Below are 25,065 nucleotides of genomic sequence, written 5' to 3'. Positions count from 1 at the left end.
GATGGTAAAGCTCATGGAGAACATGGTAATGAGTTTTGTATTGAAGCATCGATCAAAGTAGAGAGGGAAAACATAGGTCAAATGTAGAAGATTTTGGAGAAAGGTAAAAACAGGTTCAAGAAGGCAGCAGAGGACCATGATGGAGTCTAATACAAACCTCTGGCAAGGACCTCAGTGAACAAGACTGGGATGCAGGCCGGAGAGCACAAGCTAGCTGTAGATGAAGACGTACGCACTGTGATTAAAACCTGGCCTTAAAGCCCTGCTTTGCTACCCTCTGGCCTTATGATCTAGGGTAAATAATTCTACTTTCCTAAACATCAGTTTCCTCATCTATAAAATCAGAATAGAATTCCTACCCTTAAAGAGTGATTATAAGAAATAAAGGTAAACAGGGCACCTGGGTGGCTCAGTCGGGTAAGCATCTGCCTTCTGCTCAGGTCATGATCCCAGGGTCCTGGGATCGAGTCCCGCATCGGGCTCCTTGCTCAGCGGGAAGCCTGCTTCTCCCTCTCCTCCTCACTTGTGCTCTCTCTTGCTGTCTCTATTGCTATCTCTGTCTCTCTCTCTCACATAAATAAATAAAATCTTAGAAAAAAAAAGAAAGTTAAATAATGTATGGAAAGTGCCAAGCACAATACCTGCCACACAGTCAGCATTTAGTTAATGGTCCTGTGGAAGTGATAGAAGCAGGAAAAGGGGAGTGATGTTCACTTTGGAGACAGTGATGGTGTGTTCTCCAGAGTCATGTCATTTTTATATTTCTTGGTACCTGTTTCTCCATTTAGCCACAAACTCTAATGACTAGTCCAGAAAACATCCTCAGTGCAATAAGCAAGGTATAGATAACTCTGATATAACACAAGTAATGTGCTGCACCATAAATCGTGTCCATGTTGGAATCCTCATTACATAGTTTAAAATGACCTTATAACCAGGACGTGTGGCAGGCTTTCTGATGGGGAAGATTCCGGTGTCAAGTGACTTAGAGGAGTTTCCATCACCAGTTACTCACTAAAGCCAGAAAAATGATTATCATCAGTGTATGTTTGTCTGCATATGTATATATGACATGTATGTATGTATTGAGATAGATATCTCTCACCCGATCCCAAAGATCTCTTATTTTAAAAACAAGAATCAACTGTACCTGCTACCTCTAAGTCTCCTGGGACATGCAGGTGTTATTAACAGAGTTTGTAAATTGTCAAAGAGGAATCAAGAAATCTCTATGGGGAAAATTAACATAGATTTAATGTGACAAACAGCAGGACCTTCTATTGGCAGGGCCATCCCAGGGGTCTTCAAGCCATCAGAGGTATTTCTTCTGGACATGGGTATTAACTAGTGGTTAATCAAAGAGCTAAAATGTTTTTTAAAGGAGCTAAAATATTTTAAAGTAAAACATTTCTTATAGCATTGGAAAGCTGAAGATGGGGTTGATGATTAGCTGGTCTGGCCGTGATGCCTTTGGTGCCTTCTTCGTTAAATGGTTTTTCTCACCACTTTCCAGAGAGGTGGGGGGGCCGGAGGGGGCTGTGGGTTAGTGTTGTAGGCTTGGGAATTCATTTCAGGTAATTAGTTAAAAAGTTAAAAGTCAAATAGATTTCTTTACAGGCATACTGGTTTAACAGGTTGATGAGCTACTTAATTCCCACATCTTTCTTCTCAGGGACTATTAGAGTTTTAAGGTCCCTTAAACGTCATAAAATCCACATTTTCTTACAGATGGAAAAGCTGAGCCACCTAGAGGTTAAATGGCTCATCCAAGGTCATCCAGCTAGTTCTGTCGTCTCACTTTCTCTTTTCACCCTCTTATCCCCCTAACGCTCCCTCCTTTCTTCTCTCACCAGTCTCTTGTGCCCTACCACCACTTCTCTGCGGATTACGCCTTCGAGTTACCCTACCTTTACCAAATTTCCGATGCCTCAGATTATGAGACCGTGGGTCTTTGCCAATTAGTAAACCTTCACCACTAATTCATCACTACATATGGGGCAAAGAAAGGAGGAAAGTGGAACAATTTTAAATTTACTGTGATCTTTGAGACAGCTTTAGCTACACCTGGGAATTGCTGTTAGACAATTAAGGTTAGTAAAGCTCACTGAATCTCTCAGAGGAAAGGTGTTATTTGAATTATTACCAGATAATTATTGTTAAAAATAACAATAATATAAAAAATAGGAACGTTACATGTTAGAGACATTATCATTTTAATTTCCAGTGCGGGGGTAGTAGAGCCCTGGGGGATCTAGGAACAATTTTTTTTTTTTCCCATGATGTGCTCTATGCCAGAAACTTCTTGAATTCTGTCTGATGCCTGATGACCTGACAAACTGGCCCAGAATCAGAAGCCGGTCGTGCCGTGTGAGCTGTTAGCCAAGTTATTCAGCTTGAACTGCTCCTTCAAAAACAGTAGGAAGGCGAGTATCAGACATAAGACCTGTGGTACCCAACCCAGTGTCATCAGTATCACCTGGGAGCTTTCTAGAAATGCAGAATCACAGACTCAGTCCCAGACATGCTGAATCAGAAATCCTGCATGATTCATTTGTTCATTAGAGTCTGAGAAGACCGTTAAAAGATGTTCTCATCTTCAAATAGAAAGGAGTTAGGAAGGAATTCTACTTATTGATTCTGAAAGAGTTCCTTCACCTGAGGTCTGTGCTGCCAGTCTGAATCATCATGGAAATAGCACAAGTGTCTTTCTTGTGCCGAGGTCACAGTGGGAACTAGGAATGTGTCATGCTGTGTTGGAACAGCTGTTGTATAGGAAGAAAAAAACAACAACAAAAAACAAAACACCCCCACTCCCCGCCTAGACTTAAAGTAAGAGAGATCTGGCTCAGATCTGACCTTGAATTCTGACCTCACTATCCACAGAATGGATAATTGAGCTCTCTTAGTCTCACTTTTCCTCATCTGTAAAATGGGCATGCTAATACCTCCAACACGACATTGCTATGAGGATTCAGTGAGAATGTATTTACATGTAAAAATTCCCCCCTGCAGTCCCTGACAAAACGTAGACATCTAACAAATGGTAACTATTATTGTTACTATTACCTTTTTTGTGAGCTTTCATCACAAAGGCCCCATCTGTCATTTTAGGATGATCTGGTGTGATTTCCGAAGAATGGGAAGAGCCACACTGAAGTGAGACCTCCACAGAAAATTCCTTGTAGTGATGTGTGACAGTGTGTTACATAACAGTTCTGCTCTCTGAGGGCTTCCAAGACAGAGCTGCAGAGACGTCAACAATAAAACAACTGGGATGGAAATGACCCACTGTCTCTTCTGCCTCTGACACCATCAAGAACGTTGCCAGCTGGGATCCAAGAACAGATTCTTTATTACAGTGATGATGTAAGAGGCAGAGAGAACAGCTGGATTTCCAGACTCTGGGAAGAATGTGTAGCCCCAGCAGCCTCTCAGAATTATCTTTTGACTTAAAAACTGTGTACATTGGATATGGGAGTCATTGCAATAGAATAAATATGAAACCTCATGAAGTCATTTTCAAGGAGTCTTTTTTAGAGCATACCCACCCTTTAAGCAATAAAACATGACACACTAGGCAGTGGTTCTGATTAATAGACCCCTAGGTGTGTGCTGAGGCATGTGGGGAAGTAAGGAGAGGGGGAGAGGTGACCGTTTGCCAAAAAATGAAAGGAAGATTATAGCAGCGGGATGTGGGGAGGAGTTTGATTAAAGGACAGAAAGATTATATCTCCATTTAATTATAAAATGCACAATTTAAACCAAATGTTAGGCATATTTAAAATGTACATTTCTCTAATTACACAATGGATTTGTATGCTTCCAGGTGATTTTTCATTGCAATGCACTAGACATATCGGTCAGTCATATCCTTTATCATTTTAATGGAGTTGCCAGGGGGAGAAAAGAGAAGGAAGCCGTGTCTGGTGAAGTGTTGATAACCTGTCCAGCCATAAGATGGTTTAGTAAGAACTATAGAGAGCTCTTGAGCCCCATTTGCTGTTTATGTGGTGCTACTTGGATGTTGCTATTGAATGGATGTCTCATTGCATAGCTTGGCTCCCCCACACTGGCCAAAAAGAATCTGATTGATAGTACCAAGTTTTTCCTCTGGTAAGTAACAGTAAGTACTCGCCTGGGAGAGGCAGATGAAGTCCTGTAACTGGAGGCTAACATTTAAGAGCTGAGCTTTTCTGGCCAAGTAAACACTACCGAGATTCCCTAGAAAAGTCTGGTTTTCTCACCTAGGTAAACGCTGTTATTCCCATATTTTCGGGGGGGGGGAGGGAGCTTTTCATCTTTGGGCAAGAGGAAAGGATTCTGTCTGAGGAAGAGGCTAGAAAGGAGATTAAACAGTGAGTACTTCTATCATGGGAGGAAAAGAAGGGAAGAAAGTTGGGAGCCTTGGGAGCACTCGCTTATGCGTTTCCACAAGTAAATTGGTGATACAGTGAAAGAAAAATCCGTGAAAATTTAAACAAACTTATAGGATCAATCCTGGGCAAGACTAGGTGGAGAAGACACACAGACGTGTGTTGTGTCCTAGCAGGACCACCAATGACCTCTGTTTCCACGAGGTCAGAATTTAACCATAGAATTACTGTGGCATGTTTTCACCAAGAACTTCAGCTGAACCCGCTGCTTTTCTAAAGCATGAGAAATTCCTTCATCCTGCTTTTCACCCTGAGTTTATCACCCCGGTGGCATTTGCAATATTGTCATAACTGTTTCTGCTGACAGTGTTAGAAAGGTTTGCTTCCTTGTTCTTTAAATCCACCCTCATTTTTTAACATGATTTGTCTATAAAAGGATATTTATTATTTCAGTTTATTGAAGTGAATCAGTGAAACAAATTTCTTTGTCTTTTGGAACCCAGTATATCCTTGCTGGCTGTGTACCCCGTGAACCCCTCACTCTCTCTGGTCTGGTGACTGTGGATGGTCTGCTGGGCCTGTTGGTGCGGAGCAAGCGCTGATAGATATTTAAAGATCTGTGACCTTTTCTATCAGTTATTGCTGCTCAGCCAAGAGGAAGGATGTGGCCTTGAGCGAGTCAGTTCCCTTAATCTCATCTGGAAAATGAGAGGCGATGAGCTTTCAGGTCTTTCCAATTCAGTCTCAGTTTCCATGACTCTAAGCAAGAGTCTTGATTCCTTTTAACTTTGGTTTAGCAGACATCGGCCGAGCACAAATCTCTGTGCAAGGCAAGGTATTATAGGGTACACGAAGTAAAAATTATCTCTGCTTCCTAGGAGCTTATAGAGGGGGGAGCCAAATTACACAAGTAATTATTAGAGTCCATAGAACATGCAAAGGGAGTAGTGCAGAAAGTGCTTGAAGACTCAACTAGGGCACTTTCCTTGGGGAGATGTTTTATAATGAGGTGGCATTTGGATGGGAAAGAGTGGGACTTCTCTGTGGTGTGGAAGTGGAAATTAGACTGGGTCTATATTGTAGGGGCCTTGAATGCCAAACTGGGAAGTTTAAATTTAGTCTAGTAGGCAAAGAGCAAAGGAATGATATGTTTAGAGTGGTACTTAAGAAAAATTAATGTGGTATTGATGTAAAGGATGGGCTAAAGATAAAAAGAACCTGGAAGAAGTGAAGCCATTGGGAGGCTCTCACAAAAGTCCTGGCACAGATGACAAAGGGATAAATAGGTGTTGGGAGAGAGAGTAGGTATTGATTTAGGAAGCACAGCCTCTAATCTCTCTTGGCAACTGATTGGATATGAGAAGCAAAAGAAAAGGAGGAATTAAAGATGACTCCTCCATTGTAGGACCAAGTAACTGGGTGAAGATGGTAGGAAATGGACCATGGCAGGAAATGGGAACATATTTTGAGGGAGAGACAATGATTTCTGTTTTAAACTTCCTGAATTAGAAATGTCTGTGCGGTATTTGATGAAGGTGTGAGCTTCTCAGAGCTAGAGGCCCTGTCTTATTCATCTTTTCCAGGTGCCTGAGCGATGCTATGCAAACACTGAATGAATGAATGAGTGACTAAATGAATGAACAAGCAAATGAGTGAATGAACCAATAACCAGAGGTTATTAATAATGTGGATCTGGAGCTCTGCAGACAAGCAGGAACTAAAGATAGCCATGTGGGTGTTCTCTATGGAGAAGTAATTGTTGAGGTCATGCAGGGTGGGTGTAGGCAAAGACTGAGAAGAGAATCTTGAGGAAGATCTACATTTAGGAGAATGAAGATGAGCCAGTAAAGGAGGCAGAAGAGAGAGCTGAGTGGTGGAAGGAAAGTCAGGAAAATGCGGGGTCCCAGTGAGAAGGGAGGACAGTTTCGGGAATAATGTGGTCATCAGGGCTTGGTGTGGCCAAAAGGGCAAGGCCTGGGGAAGGACCTCTGGGTGCGAGGCTGGAGACAGACAGCGGTCAGCCCTGCAGCCCCTAAGGCTGAGCGCCACGTGTTAGAGGACACGGGAGATGGCGGAGACTTTGTAGTGAAAGGCAGAGACGCCGCAGGAACTTCAGAACGTGGCCAGGTCAGCGGCGTTTCCAGAGCAGGTAAGAACTGGGTGCTACAGCAGGAGAGGCTACAGTGGAATCAAGAACACCAGCAGAAGCGTCGGCTGTGGCAAGGTTGAAGGCCCCCCGCCCTCACCCTCCACCTCGATTTCCATGTCCCCACCATCAAATGCACTGCGTCCGCACAAACAGGGTGCTGTGGAAGATTTCGAACCACCCCCGCCGTCAGATGGGCATGCTGAGAATGGAGCCCGGGCGACATCCCCTCTTCTGCCTCGGCCTCCCCTGGCCGGCCCTCTCTGGTGCAAAGGTGCAGGACCGGACTGTCCCACCCAAGTCCCACAGTTCTGTCTCCATCAGCGGGACTGATCACCATCACCTGTCATTTAACTGCCTTATCTTTCTTCCTTGTCTGCTCTAGATGCAACCGCTCTCTGTTCCCTGCCCCAATGAACATCTGCACTAGGCCCAAGCCTTGGAGTGATTTACCTGAAGAGTGACACCATTTATTTGGAAACTACTGTGAGTACATTACGCCTCCAGCAAAAGGCTTCTCAGTTCACTCAGTTTAATTTGGAAAAACAAAAAAACAAAAACCAAACACCCTCACACAATTGTAGACGCAGATGCAGCGGTAGATGGCTTCAGGTCTTGATCGCGGTGGGGCCGCAAGACTCAGGGCTGAGGAGCCCGTGGTGGCCCTCAGCTGCCAGCCTGCAGCGCCCACCCGGAGCAGCAGCACACCTCCTCACCAGACGCGGGGCCGGATCCCGGCGTCCTTGGCGGGGCCTGGCGCTGTTCTGCTTGGTCGTCTGAACCCGCACCGGAAGTGGTGGCAGCTCCCAGCCGATCTCTTGGCCCCTTGTCACCTCCTGAGCCACTCTGTTGAATCTCACCGCAACTTGTCATTTCATGCCGCCCTGGTCAGGTCCAGGGGCCAGCTTTCCTCCTCGGCATCTCTCTGTTGTCTGAGTCACGTCTTTGAGCTAATGCCCTTGCTCCTTTAGGGGGGCCAAGGCCCTCCCTGGGGACTCAGGGCTCCTTCAGCCGCATTTCTCACCCATTGCTTCCAGCTCAGCCCTGCCCTCTGGATGCATGGCTCTGTGCATGTGGTTGAGTTCCCTCTATGTCAGGCATTTATGTCCGAGAATACAGGGCAAGGTGCACAAATAGGTTGAGATAGGAGGCATGATGCCTACAGGACAATACTTATGAAAGATTGATATCAACTATTCATTAACCATTGCTAAAAGTAACAGATGAAGAGATGCTTTTTTTTTAACCGAAAAAGCTAGAAAGTTAAATTATTTAGAGGCTATGCATGCAAAACAGTTTAATTATACATTTTAAGACAAAACCTCTTTCTAGTTGTATTCTCAGGTCTTCCTATCTACGGTATGAGGCAGGTCATGGGATAGTGTTTTATAGACCTCTCTGTTACTGGAAAATGCTAACCCTGGGAAAGTAACATCCCTGTTAAGCTTTCAGGTAGAATTTTCACATTCATATTTTCTATGTCTTTAGCTATTTGGGCATAAATCATACACAAAGGGACAAAGCCAGAGTTTTTGTTTTGTTTTGTTTTGCATTGCTGTTCCCCTTTAGTGCTTTTAGTCACCTGGATCGTAATTAGTGGCAGTGGACGTGTAGGTGACAGGCAGGCTTGCCTGGTCAGCATGGAGATGGGGGCCACCAGAGTCATCTGCAGTACTACTGGGTTCAGGGGCTGGGGACTAAAGACAAGACGGAAGATCAAAAATAGTTTCTCCATACCCATGCGAGGAGCTTGCTTATACAGACACCTTCATTCATTCATCCTCAAGTTGAAGTGCAAGGAGTGCCTTAGAAATTCCCACGTCTGGATGGTTTTCTGGGTTTCTCTGCATTATGGGGTAACTATACTAGGGCAAGTAGCACAGCTGTGCTAGGGTGTAGCCGGGGTCCCCAGGATCGGTAGCCTTTGGAAGAGGGAAGAGTCTTTACCGCTCCTACCTTCCTGCAGAGAACTCAAATCCAAACCCAGGAATCAGGACCTACACTTTCCTGAAAATCATAGGGAGTCCCACCAGTGAGCATCTCTTTCTGCCCTAGGAAGCATTTTACCTGTGCCCAACACCAGTACCTGCTTTCAGGCTTTACAGGTCCTACCGGGGACAGATTAGGCTCTAATCTTTGCAAGCTCTCCTTTTCAGAAACTCGGCTGTCTCATGTATAAAGAAGAAACAAAAATAAAGTTTCTGCACTTGGCTAGGTACAAAAGGTGAATAAACTATAAAAATGTGGACTAATTACAAAAATGTGTCCAGGGTTGACAGTGCCCTGGACCAGGTCTCAAGGCTTAGGGATGGGAAGGGAGGGGACAAGTGTTAGATTTTAAAACCTACCCACTCCCATACCACTTATACAACCATGCTCAGCAGCCCTGCCTACTTCTCTGGATTGTTGTGATAATTAAACGAGATAATATGCATATAATGTCTGGCATAGCAGAAGTGAATATATTTACACCACCCGCTGAAATTCACTGGGCAGTTTACTCTGTATCAGACACTGTTCTGGGAACTAGGGATGTGGCCGCCAACAAAACACACAAAAAATCCCTGCTCTCACGGAGTCCGCATTCAGCTTTCTCCCCCATAAATGGCAAACAGACAAAATAGGTACATGGACGCTGAGAGAACTGACTTCACTTTATTTTGCTGTGTCTTTCTTTCCAGAAAGTAAAGTTGAGAGGGAAGGGTGAAGGAGACGGAGAAGGAAAAGAAGAGCTCCACTGATTAGTATCCCCTCCATACACACACAAAACCCCAGAGCCCTTCTCTGCCCTGATATGTGGCCCAGGAGGCCGGCCTTTCTGGACTGCACTCCCAGGCTCTCTCCCCCTTTGAATTGGGCCAAAAGGAACATCAGTAAAGGATGTGCTGGTAGGAGGAGAGTGAGGGCAGGGTACCCCCTTCCTAACTGCAGTTCTGACTAGACTCCGAGAATGCCATGCCTTCCTTGCCCCTTGGACTTAACAGTTGAAAGCTGACATTGTCAGCATTCCACCGCTGCTAGCCCTGGTGCTTCACCCCACCTTGAGCACCCCACTACCTCCTCTGTACCTCACTATACAGTCCTTATATTAAACTCTCTCCAGCTAAAACCTTTGAGTGTGCCCACTGTTTCTTGCCCGGATCCTGACTGATACAGTGAGATGGAAATACACTGAAAAACATTATAAATCGGCCTTGCCAAGAAGATTTAAAAAATTGAGAGAATAAAATGTTTTAATTACGAAAACATCTTTTGATCTGAGAACATTAGACCAAGTAGTAAAAGGATAAATTGTAAGGAGACATGATAAGCGTGAGTACCAAAGGTTGGCTTCGACACACAGACCATAGTGCCCAGGTTTGATGGGCTTCCAGGGCCCAATATAGCTTGCTTGACCCTCAAGTTTGAGAGGGGCTCTTGGTGTAGCAACAGCAATGACAAACAAGTGAACAGAAAGACAGTGTCGGGAGCGTGATACAGTAAGATCGAAGTGCTCAGGAAGAGATTGCTTATCCTTACATTCTTTTGCCTTTGCTACAATGACAGTCCATTTACCCCTGCTGAAGTCTAGACATTAAAAAAGATTACTAAGGTCGAGGAAGTGCCTCCTTATAACTGACGAAAACCATAGAACTGATGCTCTCTCAGAGCTACCATCATTGAGCACTGACCATGTGCCATCACTCTGCCAATTGCTTGACATGAATTATCTCATTTAATCTTCACATCAGCCCAACGAGGTAGGTATTATTACCCCATTATTTCCACTGAGGCTCAGAGAAGCACAGTAATTTGCCTAGGGCACGCAAATACTTGATGGTAGAGCTGGGTTTCACTGGCAGTGGGGGGGTGGGGGGAGGCATTGTTACACCTCTACTCTCTGATCCCCTCCCCAAACACTCTCCTGAGCCTTTTCAATGTTTTGTCGGGAAAGAGAATAAAGAAATGGTTAACATTCAAAAAAAAAAAAATTGGGGGAGAGGGCATCGTGGATCTAAATTGTCATGATTCAATGACTGAGTAATTATTTATCAAAAGGAGGTTCTGACTAATTCTTTCCTATCCAATAGGCTGATAAGTGGAAGGCATGTTAATGTGCAGGAGAGGTGGAGTGGGGGTGGGGGGCAGTGAAGAGAGAAAATTGGGAGAGGGAGATAGAAGAGAGCACTCTCCTCTCAACAGCCCCGGGAGCCTGATAAGAGCTCACACAGATAAAATATTTATTTTCCATATGTTGTAGAAAGCATTGCCATCACTGTATGTGTGCAATATGTGCAAAGAAGCATGAAATATATACATCAAATGCCACCGATCTGGTTAATTTCCACGCATTTAACATGCCTAATACCTACCATCTCATCAATATGTTTCAATGCATATTTCTTTCCACATGCAATATGTCTAGTAAGGAAAGAGCCAACATCATCCACAACCTCACTCACTGCTATGTTTCAGCCCAAAACTTGTTGCCAGGACCAGCACAATGAGAGTTAAAAAACCAGCCACCAGTCACCTTAAAATGCCTTTCCAGTTCTTGAAGCAGCCCTTTTTCTCATAAGAGAAATGTTTGCAGTGGGGAGATGAAAATGTTTTTGTTCTCTTTGGACAATTGGGAGAGATTCAGTGAGGATGTCAGAACTGACCGTTTGAAAGGCAGGTGCCTGCACTGCAGCCACACTTTTTTTTTTTTTTTGAACGAAGAGCTCCACCAGTGTGGCGGGAGGAAGTGCACAATGATTGGTCTGTTTCTCTGTGGAAGTGTTCAGGGTACACCCAGTTTTGCTTTGCATATATTTACGAAACATCTGCCCTTTTCTTGTTCTTAAATCCTTCCCCCTCACCAGCCCCCTTTCCCCTTTCTCCCGGTTTCTTTCTTTGTTGTTGTTGGCTTGTCTAACTTTTTCATTGGAGCTTTCATTTTCCGGTTGAGGGGCGACTTCATCAGAGTGTATAATTTTAACATTTGGGGAGGGAGGGAGAGAGGGAGGAGAGAGAGGGAGAGACAGACAGAGAGAGAGAGAGAGAGAATGAGAACTGAAAAGAAAGAAAGAGGCTGAGCGGCCAGAGCTTGGCAAACCAACCTTTGGCATGGTGACCAGGAGGAAGGTTCTGGTCTGGCCGCGAGTTTGCCTCGCCAGCATGCTGCCCGAGTAGCCTGTGTGCTGCTGCCCTCTAAAGGCTCCAGGGAATAACGCATAGCCATGGAGGCTTGGACAGACTTGCCCTCAGATGTGCCATGTTTATACGATTCTTTCTACACAACCTAAGAAGGTATTTTCAGTTAATTACTGCAGGACTTGCTTTTTCCTCCTTAATAAACTATCAGCTGCAAAAACGGGGTCAACATCACAGCACCTGTGCATGTCTAGACAGACTGCTGCTACGTTTCAGTGTTTCTCGGCTCCAGGAAAAGGAGTCCAGTAGAACTCTCAGAGAGGGTGAGATGAGAAATGGATTGCTTCTAAGGACAGTCAGTGGCTCTCCGTTATCTGTGCAGGTGGGAAAAGCCCAGTGGTATTAGGATGAGCAAATGAGGGGGTGAACTGGAAGGTTGAATTTTCAATATTTTCATTGGTACAGGTGGCTTCCAATGCCTCTGTACTGTGAGTGTTCTCCATACGTGATCCTTGAGACAACAAACAGGAGGGTGTGGAATAAAATGCCAGGTAGGAAGCAGGACCGCATTCAGGGAAGGAAGCAAGAGCATTTATATAAAGAACAATACCATTTTTGCAGTGTTAGAAAAGTAATGTTGGTTGTTTGGTCATATACTCATGTTTGAAAGAGGGCTTTTTCAATTTCCTGAAACAGAAATCCAAAGCCAGCCGAGGCCTTGTCTGTAAGCATCAGAAATAAATATTTTTAAAAAAAGTTTTTCTGTTAAGTGATATCTACCATTGATATTTCATCCTGATATTTAAAGGACTCATGAGGACCAGTCCAGCTTTGTTGGGCAAAATGGTCCTACTCTTGGGGCACCTGGTGGCTCAGTCAGTGAAGCATCTGCCTTTGGCTCTGGTCCTGGGATTGAGCCCCACATCGGGCTCGCTTCTCAGCGGGGAGTTTGCTTCTCCCTCTCACTCTCCCTCGGTGCTCGCTCTGTCTCTCTCTCAAGTAAATAAAAACAAAAAACAAAAGAATAGGGAAACTTAATTGGGATTTAGACTATGACTATTCTCAAAATATATCTTGAATTCAATTCTGCTTCACTCCATCAACAAACAAATATTGAATGACAGCTTTTTTAAAATTTTTTAAAGATTTTATTTATTTATTTGACAGAGAGAGAGAGACAGCAAGAGAGGGAACACAAGCAGGGGGAGTGGGAGAGGGAGAAGCAGGCTTCCCCACCCCCGCTGAGCAGGGAGCCCAATGCGGGGCTTGATCCCAGGACCCTGGGAAGATCGACTTCGGGATCTGAGCCGAAGGCAGACGCTTACCGACTGAGCCACCCAGGTGCCCCTTGAGTGACAGCGTTATCGAAACTACTCTGCTTGACAGTACACACTAGAGAGGAAACTCCGAGAGGCTAGCAACCAGGCTTGCTGCATTCCCTAACCTATGCTGGCACACCGTAGGGGCATGATATTTTAAGATGAATATGTGACTAGATGAATGGTGGGAGGGAAGGAGGAAGGAAAGAAAGGATGAACACAGGGAATTAAAAAATAACTAAGACATTTTCTCTCAGAGAGTTTACAGTCTCATGGGGGCGGATAACCAGGTAAATAACTACTATTGAAACAAAATTTAGCGAGTAAAATATGGAGAAGTATAGATTTTTTTGGAATTTCAGAGAAAGGTGGGACGGAGTTGAATTTCAGAGAGAAAGAGACGTTCCATCTGGTAGAGGTAAATCAAGACAGTTACAAGATGGAGACAACCTTTAATAAGTAAGAAGGATAAATATGATTTCAACAGAGTTGTAAAAGGGACATTCAGAGCAAGGGAACTAACTTGAACAAAGATGTAGAGCCAAGGATGTAGATACCCCAAGACGTTCTGGGAATTTTCAAGAACTCTGAGAGTCAGTCCTGTGTGGGCAACAGGTGGCCTATATGCTAGAGCATATATAGGACTCATTTGGGGTGCTGGGCTAAACTGATTTTCTCTGAGAGGTCAAAGAGGATAGAGAGCCAGTAAATAAACAACAGTCTAAATAAAAGTGTTAAGGTGATAGTGTGGAAATGGAAAGGAAACATGGATTTGAAAAAATATGAAGGAAACAGAATTGTCAGGAATTGATGAATCGGCTTTAAGGCAGAGAAAGGTGTTGCTCACCTACGGTTTCCAACCTGATGACGAAGCCGGTGACAGACAACAGTGATGGAAATAGGGAGGGGTCTGAGAGGGGGCACTGGTTTCCAAGAATAAAAAAGAGTTGAGCTTTGGAAACTTTGATCTTGGATCTCTTCTTAAACTGAACACCAGAAACCGGGCTTTGGAGGTCCATGTAGACACTCAAGACTTGGGGTTGGTTCCATTGTCACCCATCCAACAAACAGTTGGTAAAGCATTGCAATTTGTTGCTTCTCTGATATTGGCCTACTCCATACTGAAAAATACGTCTGAAAGCTTCCCCTCTCTCTGCATCTTTACCATGCTATCTCTGCCTCCTACCCTCTGAAAAACCAGATTTGATTTCACAACCTGTTGGACCAGAAACACAGCATGCTAATCATAACACCATATTCTGCGAGGGCAGATTTCACTACCCCGTACAGCAAATTCCGATACAAAATATTCTGTATGACAAGTCCATTGCCAGGCTTATAGAAACAAGAAAAACATGGAAACAAAGCTACTTACAACAAATTCTGTTGCACACATAGTCTTCCACCGAAAAATAAAATAAAATAATTTCTCTGGTCACCATCCACATAATGTAGAAAGAGGCACAGAGCCAAGGAAATTGGAGGGCATGTGCAGGGTATGACTAATAACCCACCTTGGCTGGGACCTAGGGTACATGCAGTGTAAGCTAAGTATTTCTGTGTTTATGTCAGTTTCATTGTCCCGGAGAGGAAGGACACCAGAGCCGACTGGTACCTGAGCTCTTTTGCTTCCTATTCCTGACCTCAAGCAGCAGTGGGCAATAATTACTTTCTAGTGCCCTTCACTCATCTCTTCCTCCCACCCCAAACACACAGTCACACTCCCATACTCCAGAGTCATGTACTAAATCAACAAACAAAGGAAATCTTCAGCTTTGGATGAGTAAAGATGTGGAATAGAGGATCTCCGCGTGACACCTTACCACTTTACCTACTAGAAGCTAAACTCATCTTTTCATTTTTCATTTGCTACTTTAACAACAACCTCCATCACTACCGTCTCATCTATGTAGCCTGCAAATTTAGATTGTGATTGGAAATTGTGTTAATCTAAAGTAAAAGCTAATAACGGCAAGAAAGTTGAATGTTCCATAATGTGTTCCATGAATAGAAACTTCAAGCTGGAAGGAACCTTTAAGGCCTTCTAATCCAAGCCCTTTATTTTACAGATGAGGAAACTGAAGCCCAGAGAGGTGAAGTGAGGTGCCCAAGGCCACACAGCAAGTTAGAGGCACAGCTAGTACCATAGCTCAAGTCTCCTGACTCCCAGTCCAGTGCTCCTCCCATTACTCCACGGGTCCTGTCTCTAAGCTTCCTGACAAATGCTAGAACGGTAAACCTCCACTAGTATTTTTCCAGACCATGTTAAAACTCTTAAGGGGGAAAAAAGGATGCTTTCTTGGATAATGTCAGCCATACGTAGCTCAATCTGTCTAAAGTTCTGGGACAGGGTCTTTTTATGCAGCCAACAGAGTCCAAATGTGGTGCTGTTTGCTTGGCCCATATGCTTTCATGTGTTCCCAGTTAGGCCATTACTGGAGGGAAAAAAACAAGAATCAGCTTGTTTTAAAACAAGGGACATACTGGACTCCCTCCCATCCCCCCTCAGAAAAAAAAAAATCAAGTTATCTTTAACAGATTCTAAAAATGCCTTTTCCCAAATATGCAGTCAGTTCCTTCAAAGGGCCCTTTGTTTATTTTCAGGAAGAAACCCAAGACAGCTGAAAACCAGAAGGCATCTGAGGAGAATGAGATTACTCAGCCGGGTGGATCCAGCGCCAAGCCGGGCCTTCCCTGCCTGAACTTTGAAGCTGTTTTGTCTCCAGACCCAGCCCTCATCCACTCAACACATTCACTGACAAACTCTCACGCTCACACCGGGTCATCTGATTGTGAGTACACCAGTAAGGTGATGGTGTCTTCGCGGCGCTTGGAGCGTGCTTCCCCCCTGGGTTCTGGCTTTTTTTGCATTCCAAACAAGCCGTTTCCATTTGGTCTTGTAGAGTAGTCAAAGGGAACTTGCCTCCATTTTGATTCAGCCACCGTCCATATTTTCAAAGCTAGAGTGTATTTTAAAACCAGGTGTCCAGCCACTTGGCCTCGAAAGGCTGATTCATTACATGAACCACATTTTCTTTCATAACATTCACTCAAAAAAAAAAAAAAAAAAAGTTGGGTTACCGTTTTCTAATTATTCTTTTGTCCCCGCGATCTGAATAACAGTACTTCCACCATGACTAAACTGAACCACCAAATATGGACCTCAAAAAGCCAGTTAGACACAGGAAACATCCATTTTGAAATTACATAATACAAGTCAGCTTTGCATTAGTTATTGGAGTCTCATTTGGCTTGGCTGAATTTCCGTCCTTCCAGTTTTTAATTTATTTTGAAGTGGTTAAAGGATAGCATAAATTTACAGAAGAAAAGAGAATGGCTTCCAAGAATTCAGAATCCACCCAGACTTCACGTAGCCAATAAGAATTCAGGTTAAAAATATTTTTTAATTAAAAAAACTGCCTACGGGCTAAATTTGGAAATGGGCAGCTTAATGAGATTGTCGCCGTTGAAATCACTCCATTGCTGTTTATTTTTGCTGTCTTCCCACTAATCGGGGAGTCACTTCTTCAAATTCTATTTTAAGAAAGTTGATAAATCCTGTTTCGGAGCTTTTCTCTTTTTGAAGTGTAACCCAATACTTCAAAGAGAAAGGAACATGTGTGGTGACAGTGGAAAGGAATGGAATAATTTTGGGGTCTGACCTGAAAGAATATTCCTTTTGGTGTTAAGATACCCAACAAGTGTTCTGAACTGATCTCCATTCAGGATGTCTAGTAACAGGCAAAGAGCGGGCATGTTCTTCTTTAGAAGGAGGAAGAATAAGACTAAGTCGGTTTTGTTTTCAAAAAAGGACTCCATTTATCCTGTCCATGGACACAAGCATCATTAATTAGGAAATGAGAGTCTAAATCTCCTCTTGTTATTTTTCTGACAAAACAAATGTAACACTCTGCAAAGTGGGCAAGAAGCGGATGCGTCTGGGAGATTCCATTCCCTACTTGCTTCATCATCATAGTGTCTTAAGTAAAGGGACAAACAACCCAGGGGTTGAGGTCGGGGTGAAAAGGAGCTTGTTCTTCTGGTGGCTGCTCCAGCTGTCACTAGAAAGTGAAACGAGAAAGAACGGGATCCGAATCGCTAGAGCCCGTGTGATTTGTGCTTAGTTGCTGCTTCCTTCTGTAGAGAACTCTGGGGATCAGGAGCAAGGACTGTGTTCTGTGGACCATCGTAATAGTAACATCCTTGGCCCTTCTTGCTTGGCAGTCTCCAGCCTAATAGTAATTACAGGAAGAATTGGAAAATCGCATGGCACAGCGCCCGTAGGCATGTGCGTGCTGTCCCTACCTACCAGGAAGGTAGCCCATTCCTGTGGAGAAAGGCCTGGAGCTCCTGCACGCACACCTTCATCGCCTGGCCTTCTGCCACACCTTATGGGGAAGATTACATAGAATGGCCTTAGCCCAGAAATCCCCTGTTGCAGCAAAATGAATGTTTTGCTGAATAGAGAAGGCACCAGGCTTCAATTATTGTACTTTACCATAAGCATCCTCCAGCCAGGTCTCGGCATTAGCCTGGAATACGAACAAGAAACTGTATGAGCGTCATGCTGCCGTACAGCTCAGAAGTGACCCAGAGGAAGCCAGGAGATCGGAGCTCACAGTGAGGTATCTGAATGCAGTTGGAAGGAGAACAGATAGGGAGGAGACACCTAATCTCCAGCTGTGTAGAAAGTCATTCTGATTTTGCCATTAAGATACGTACGTCCTCTCTATCCTAACCTGTTGATGAAATCGATTATGCTTTTCTCCAAATGTATTTGGATCGTAGTTTGTCCTGATTTGAGCCTAGACTTAGAAGAAAATTGTTTTTAGGAAAGATTCACAGAAATCTGTCCATTTGGAGATTGCTTGAGAGAAGACAGGAAAGAGGTTTATTTTAAGCTGTTAAATTTTTTGGATGCTCTTCTTGCATTCAAGAAGATTTTTTTTTTTTTACTTTCAAATGTCATTCTTACCATAGATTAATTTAAAAGCCTAATTTCTTTAAGGTAAAATATTCTGTTCCTATTTAGAACTAACAGATTTGGGGCATTTAAAAATAGTGCCCTTGACTTGTTAGTCTCTTTAACTTCAGAAACATTCCACCAGTGTGTGGTGTTCCAAGCTTTCACAAGTGCCCGAATTTTTATAGCACCTTTTTATTTGTTATGTGTTTAGCAAAATTATTCTTAGTCATGCTCTAATGCCCATTTCCTGTCAGTCATTATAATTCTTCCCAATTTACGGGTAGGAAAACTGAGAACATTGACACTTCTGTCAATGAATGACTTGCTCGGTAGTTAACTCATTCAGATACTGAGGGATGTTTATGGATTTGCTCTCCCTGTGAGCAGCCTGAATTCTCTGTTCCAAGCCCATAAATGGCATTCTGGAAAATGTGCAACTACTCGTATTGGTAACTGAGTTCTAAAACACTGTGGATCAGCATCCCCACAAGACAGTCAGCTCTGCCTATGAACCAGTAAGAGCGGGTGAGCCGTAGTGTTGTCGCATCTGAAGGACGCAGGCAAATGTTTTAGATAAGTCTGACCCCTAAAATTCTCAGCTGGCTACCTAACCTGCCCAGCGACTTCAAATTTTCCCAAAGATCCCAGTCATATCCAAACCAAGAAGGAATAGGGTTGAAAAATGCTTCCCCTTGTGAGATGGTGAGGTTACTATTGCCACGGAACTGGGTGCTGCTCCGTCGCCCACCCACTACCAATGACCTCCTAGCGACATTCCCCCACGACCTCCTAGCTTGCGGCCTCTTCACCATTTCCAAAAATCCAGTGGTAAACAAACTCCAGTGACGAGAAGGCAAGGCGTTGAGATGAGTTTTGGAATGCAAAGGGTACGAAAGCCCTAGGTGTTTGACAGAATGGTTCCCTGCTGAGGAACAGGCTGAGGAAGAGCTGAGCCAAGCTCTCTCTTCAGACGTGTAAAGAGGCCTAACCCGAGTCAGCGGAGCAGATGAAGCCCTCCCTAGCCTGACAGCTATCAAGCTGCGGCACGTCACAGTCGTATACATGTGGCCGACTCGCCTAGAACTACGACTCGCGTGCTTCCTCTGTTTTGTTTTCCCCCAAATAAGACTCCCATCGAAGGGAGAAGCGGTTCCCCCCCCCTTTGGCAGTGCTCCTGACTTTTGGCCACGGAGCCACCTATTCTGATGTCTTTGTTTGGTTGGAAGCCGTCTTCTGTGGTGACTTACCTTCCGGTGTTTTGCACTGGCCTCAGCAGGCTGTCTCATTTTCTGTGTCCTTGCCAAGATGCACTTATGCATTAACAGTTTTTATTTATTTTTAATTTAACCTTTACACATTACCAAACTGTTGTGTGGGTGGGTTTAACTTTAGCTCTGTAGGTAGCATGACTCTGCTGGGGCTGAGCACTGTCTGAGGAGACTGCTGGGCCCTTCCTTTCTCTCTCTGGCCTTCCACCTTCGCCGGTCTTCCCCCTCCCAGCCCTTCACTTCCCTCCTCCCCCCCCAACTTCCATCACCAGGCCAAGTCCCCGAGATTAAAATTTTTAGTACACTTCGTTCAGTTTGAACTTTTAAACAATTTTTTTTAAGAGAACAAAACAAAGAGGATTTTTTATGGCAAACTCCATTAATGCCACATTAAGGCTGACATTTTAATTACCCCAAAGTCAGGAAATGCAAAGTTCAGGTTCCCACAGCAACAGAAACTGTCCCCTTGAGTGCCAGCACCACAGCCGATTCTTTCTTTCCCTGATTACACAACACCAGGCGTGGGGACATTGTTTTGTCTCTGTGTATGTGGAAAGGAGCACGGTTTTTACCCTTTGTCTCTTTCCTGTAACTACAGTTGAGGATATGGGTCTTTAGCTTCCCTCCCCAGACCATCTATATGTATTATCCTGGAGCGGAAGACTGTTATGGCCCTACATGTGCACACGGACAGAATTAAAGTTGCCGTGGGAACATTAACTCTGATTTCCGGACTTCCGTGCCAGTCACATTTAAACCATAATGTTGTAATTTTTGGCATGTAATAAATGTGCATTTCATGTACACAGACAGAAAGAAGCATAAAATGTATTTTAAAGAGCAATTAATTACTAACTTTGTGATTAAAAAACATTTGGTGCATGTTCCTTCCCATTTAGCATCAGCTGCTGGTCTTAGCCAGGCCTAATAGATGACATACTGCGCCTCATCCTGTATTTCAGATGTACTTACTGTATGTTCCTGTTCTTCAAGATAATTAATTCCCTTAGTAAAGCTGTAGGGGGAAAACAAAATGGAAGGAATATGCAAGCATGTAAATAGGGTAAAGGATATTTTGAAGGAAATGATTCATTTCTGCAAATAAACCTCTTAGTCCCTGATAAAGAGCCAGAAATCTGCTAAGTGGGTGTAGACAAAGGTTTCTGGCCACCTTAGAGCATCTGGTCCAGGGCTATAGGAACAACTTGAAAGCAGATTTCCCCCTGAATTCCGGGCATGCCCAATGGGGGAGTGAGTTTACTCTGTAATAACTTTTCAGGCTTCAGGCTCAAAAAGTTATTTTACTCTGTCTCTGCTCTTCAGTTTATATTCAAACTGGAAAAGAAACGTTGTAGGGAATCAGATAAAATATGGGCTTTGCCAAAGAACCGATTTAGAACGTAGTGTTGTCTCTTCCTGGATTTGAATCTGGTTGGCCCTTTTGTGTCGGAGAAGGACTTGTTTCAACATAAATGTTTGAACAAGTTTGTATGTAAAAGGAATGGGTAGCAAGACACTGAAGGTACAGTGTCTAAAATCACAAATGCTTGGGTGCACATTCAAAACTGGGTGAGATAGCATCTCACTGAGAGGATGTGTCACTTGAACTCTCTGGTAACGCTTTAAGGGGAGCACACTCGTGAAGAATTTGCACCTCCGTTCTTGCTATTAGTTCGTTCTCTCTCCTGTCACGCATTCCTTTTTGTTCAGTTTGATTGCGTATGGTATTTAACCTTTAAGAAAGACACTGCAGTTTTACAAGGCTCTGATTTGCTTTCACTTGGGCTGTCTGTATGTGTGAATGTATGTCTGTATGAGTGAAAACTGCTCGGGCAAGTTTGAAGGTCTCCTTGGCACATTTGACTGTGCGTTCAGAAAGTTTCCAGTCAGAAAGCTGATGCAGTGTAAACCTTCCAAAAACTTCCTGAGGCACCTGTTCACATGAAAAGATTGGATTTCTGCTGGAGGTGCTCAGAAGGCAGTGTTTATAACCGAAGATCTCTGTTTGGAGTGCCAAAAAATGAAAAACATTTTGGCCCCCAAAAAACCTCCATAAATGTTCAAAATGTATAATCAAACAAAAGCTTCATTTGGATTCAAATGCGTGTATCTCAGCAGATGTGTCTAAACTAACTGGAATCCCACAGGAGCAGATGAACTGGATTTGGGTATGTCTTGATAACTGAGTTATTCTTAGGCTTTGAAAGGACAAAAATGGTCCATCTGTGAAGAACCGTAATAGAGACATGGCAAAAAACAGCATCCTCTGAAAGAGTTTATTTATGGAATTTAGGACAAGTTGGACAATCCTGAAAACATTATGGGGTCACACTAATTTGCAGAAGAAATATAATCAAAATGGGCTGGAATGAGCAACCACAGATAGCTATTATCCTATGGCTTTGCTATTAATTTTCTGCTAGATTCCGTATCAGTTAAACAGTAAATAGAGCATCTTTGGTATAACTGAGTGTCCTCATTGTCCCCCCGAGTGCCCTGCATCCCTCTTTATTCTACTTCCTATAAAGAATGACATATTTACGTTTTCATAGCTAACAGTTTCAACTATCTTTCTGCTATGTCGTTAGCCAAGCAAACCTCTTACCTATTAAGTGTGGACTCATTTCTTTAAAGATAGTCTTGCCCTTTATAAACAGTCACCTTTCTGCCTCTGAGTTAATTGATACATAATCTCTTACTTTTATTACTTTTGATGCCCTCTTATTTAGAGGTTTCAGTGCTTAGCCCAGCACTTGTGCATCAGAAGGCCAGTTAATGTTTTTATTTGCTCTAATTCCTAGAGCTACTACTTGGCACATCTAGGAACACATTTATTGTTAAAAGTCTTTTTCCTGAAGTTTCATGTCACAGTCTACCTCTTTTTATAAAATTGTCCCTCCTTTTAATAAAACGTGTTGTGTCCCTACACTGCTAATTTAACTGGATGTCTTCCATGGTCACTTCATGCAATAATTTCTAATAGTCCTGTACCCTTCATGCACGCATTCCTTCATTTAGTCATTCATCAAATGCTACTGAGCCCCTGCTTCTATGCCAAGTCCTCAATGAGCGCCAGAGGTAAAGACACCAACAAGACTCCGTCCCCCCAATTTAGGAGCTCAGTGTTCCCAAACGCCTGGCTAAAACTAGAAAACTATGACGGGGGGTGTACAAATGCAGTATTAAAGTGTTCCTGAGGAGGGGGCCTGAAGCAGTGGGAAGGGGACATTAGACCTGGATCATGAAAGAGCAGGTGTGTGTAAGGTGAAAGAAGGGGAGGGGGAATGGTATTCCACACAGGAGGAACAGAAGCAAAGCCACAGAGACAAAAAAAAAAAAAAAAAAAGGGTGTTTTCAGAAATCAGAACAGTTCAGTTATGATACTCAGACCTTCTTAGGCTTCATCTCATTTTAATATAAACCCGTGGGGCACTTTATATTTAGGTAACATTGCCTGTCATGAAAATTCAGGTGGGCTGAATTGCATATCCTTTCTAGAGACATTTCCTTCCCAATTAAAAAATAAAGCAAGACACCCACTTATTTTCTAATAGGCACAAGTGCCCTCTTTCATTCAGTCAGTAGATGTAAGAAAGTATTGAGGGACCTAGTAGTAACTTACTGATGAACAGATTTCAAAATAACTTTTCTTTTTGAGAAAGGGTCGTTCTTGGAGCCACAGAGTCCCCTGTAAGTGTCACACTGGAATTCTGTCATTGACTTGTGGTCTCCCCAGGTTCTAGCAATCTGTCCTCTTTTGAAGTCCTCCCAGTTCCCCTTGCAAATCTGGTCTCATGACCCATTGCTTCAAGCTGCTCCATGCCATATTGCTCTCCCAAATATTGCATGAGGGTGCCTATGATTGTCCACATATAATTGGTAAGACTTACTGCTGGTTTTAGGGCTCTGTTCTTCATCTTGCCATCCCATATCTTGCTAGAATACATCTTTAATTCTTATCTGCAGCTGCTAGTGACAGTTTGATATGCGCTTCCTCCACGCCTGGCAAATTTCATTATATAAAATCCATGTTCCTCCATATCTGTCAGGGATTCTCACATCCTGACTTAAAAAACAAAAATTGCCCTCAGAGAGGGATCATTTAGGATCAGCTGAGAGCATGCATGAAGACTCTCAGAATTCCTTGCTTTAAGAAATTTCAAGTCAAATCCGTCCACCAATCACCTCACATCAAGTTCCACAGTCAATTCAACCCCCTGTTAACTGATCGGCTGAATAAGCACTTCTCGCTTTTCTCCTGCCTCTATATTCTTAGTTCCCTCTAGGGAATGTGTACCGGTGAGTCCTTTTTATCAGCATTGGAGGAGGTGAAATGTTACCTGATCTAAATCCACTATTATTCTGATGAGGAAACTGAGGCCCACAGAGGGCAAGTGTCCTACCAAAATGTTTCCACATAGTGAGTCGAAGAGCTAAAAACAGAACCCTACTCCTTCTCCCACCATACTATGCTGCCAGCTACCCAGTTGGCTTTAAGGAGAACTTACATTTTCTGAACAGAAAGAGAGTCAGGGCTGTTCATCTACCAATTTACTGAATGCTTTCAATGTGGAAAACCAGGCCTATGTATTGTGTAGGATGCAGTTTTATAAACTGGAACCCTATGTACAGAGATTTGGAATCTCGTAGAGAAGACCAGATACCTTCACAAACAGCTACCTTGCAGAGTGGTTAAAGATACATCCTGTACACCTGGATGCACCACGCTTTGATTCATTCACTTGGCAAGCATGTGTAGGGTACATCTTATGTGCCTGGCCCTACACGGACTTCTATGGGGATACAAAGGTAGAGACCACCAGACCTTGCCACCAAAAATCTTAAAACTTAGTGCATGTCCTCAAATCACCATTATCTGAGAAAGAAGTTGGAAAGTTCATGAAATACATTATAATCCAGTTTATAGTAATATCCAGTTCAGTTTATCAGGAAAGGTTCCATTTGAGCTCTCTTGAAAAATGAAAAGAATTTCTTTGGAAGTAAGGCATGAAGGTAAGGGATAAGGAGTCTCCGTTTTGGTATAAAACTGTGGACAGGTTTTAAGTAGGGGCTGCCATCCTCAAGACTTTGCTGTAGGAAACTCTAATTTAGCAAGGGTGTGGAGGGTGCATGGATGTGGGAAGGGGTGGCTGGAGGGAGGAGAGAGCCTGGGAAGCTTTGTCAGCAGTTCAGACTTTGGGTAACCTGAAGGAGGATAGTGATGAGCCAGGTTCAACAGACTTTGCACATGAGGGTAGACAGCTCTGGGAACTGATTGAGCGTTGGTTAAGAGAAAGGAGATCAGCAGAGCCAGCTCCAACATATCAAAAAGAGGAGACAAAAGGAAATGTTTAGAGGAGTAGAATACAGTTCAGTTTTAAACAATGCTGAAAATGAGACACCAGAGGTAGACCCAATGGAGACAATTAACAGAGTCACAAATAGGGTAGTGGAGTACAGCAGGAAGATTTGAAATTAGGGCTAGCGAATGCTTTCACCAAGAAGCCAAACTTGACGCCATGAATATGGGAGTAAATTCAAAGAAAACTTTGTTGAGAGAAAATAGAGTACTTACAGTGAGTGGTAAGAAAGAGAATGAGGAATGAACAAAGGAGGAGAAGAAAAGAAGGTCTGAGATATAGGAGAAACAGCAGGATAGTCCAGAAAGACCCTCAGGGAGAAGGGGGCAGCAGTGTTGGGTGCTGCAGACACCAAGGATTGGTGGCTTCCTGGTGGCTGTTAAGAGAGCAGAGTCAGATGCATCACAAAAACACCAAAAAAGGGGGTTCAAGAGCAAAGAGAAGATCAATGAGAAAGCAACAACTCGGCACTACTTTTTAAAGAAGTTTAATACTTTACAAAGAAATAATGAACAGGT

The 25,065-nt window shown here is 43.5% G+C and overlaps 1 protein-coding gene and 1 non-coding gene across 2 annotated transcripts in view; both read left to right on the top strand.

The window, feature by feature from the left end:
- The window catches only part of LOC114214759 (uncharacterized), a 720,582-nt gene extending 713,576 nt beyond the window's left edge, over positions 1-7,006 (top strand). Inside the window, exon 8 of the transcript XR_015768493.1 lies at positions 6,905-7,006. This is a non-coding gene — a transcript (uncharacterized LOC114214759). The remainder of the gene's footprint in view (positions 1-6,904) is intronic.
- An 8,555-nt stretch (positions 7,007-15,561) lies between these two features.
- The window catches only part of ZBTB20 (zinc finger and BTB domain containing 20), a 40,996-nt gene continuing 31,492 nt past the window's right edge, over positions 15,562-25,065 (top strand). The window contains exon 1 of the mRNA XM_088024574.1: positions 15,562-15,745. The gene's annotated coding sequence lies outside the window, so the exon portion shown is untranslated. The remainder of the gene's footprint in view (positions 15,746-25,065) is intronic.

Source organism: Eumetopias jubatus, unplaced genomic scaffold (genome assembly GCF_037043125.1).
Source record: "Eumetopias jubatus isolate StellerSeaLion01/CBP00866 unplaced genomic scaffold, mEumJub1_p1.0 scaffold_1, whole genome shotgun sequence".
Classification (NCBI taxonomy): Eukaryota; Metazoa; Chordata; class Mammalia; order Carnivora; family Otariidae; genus Eumetopias; species Eumetopias jubatus.
This window is presented reverse-complemented; position numbering and strand designations above follow the sequence as displayed.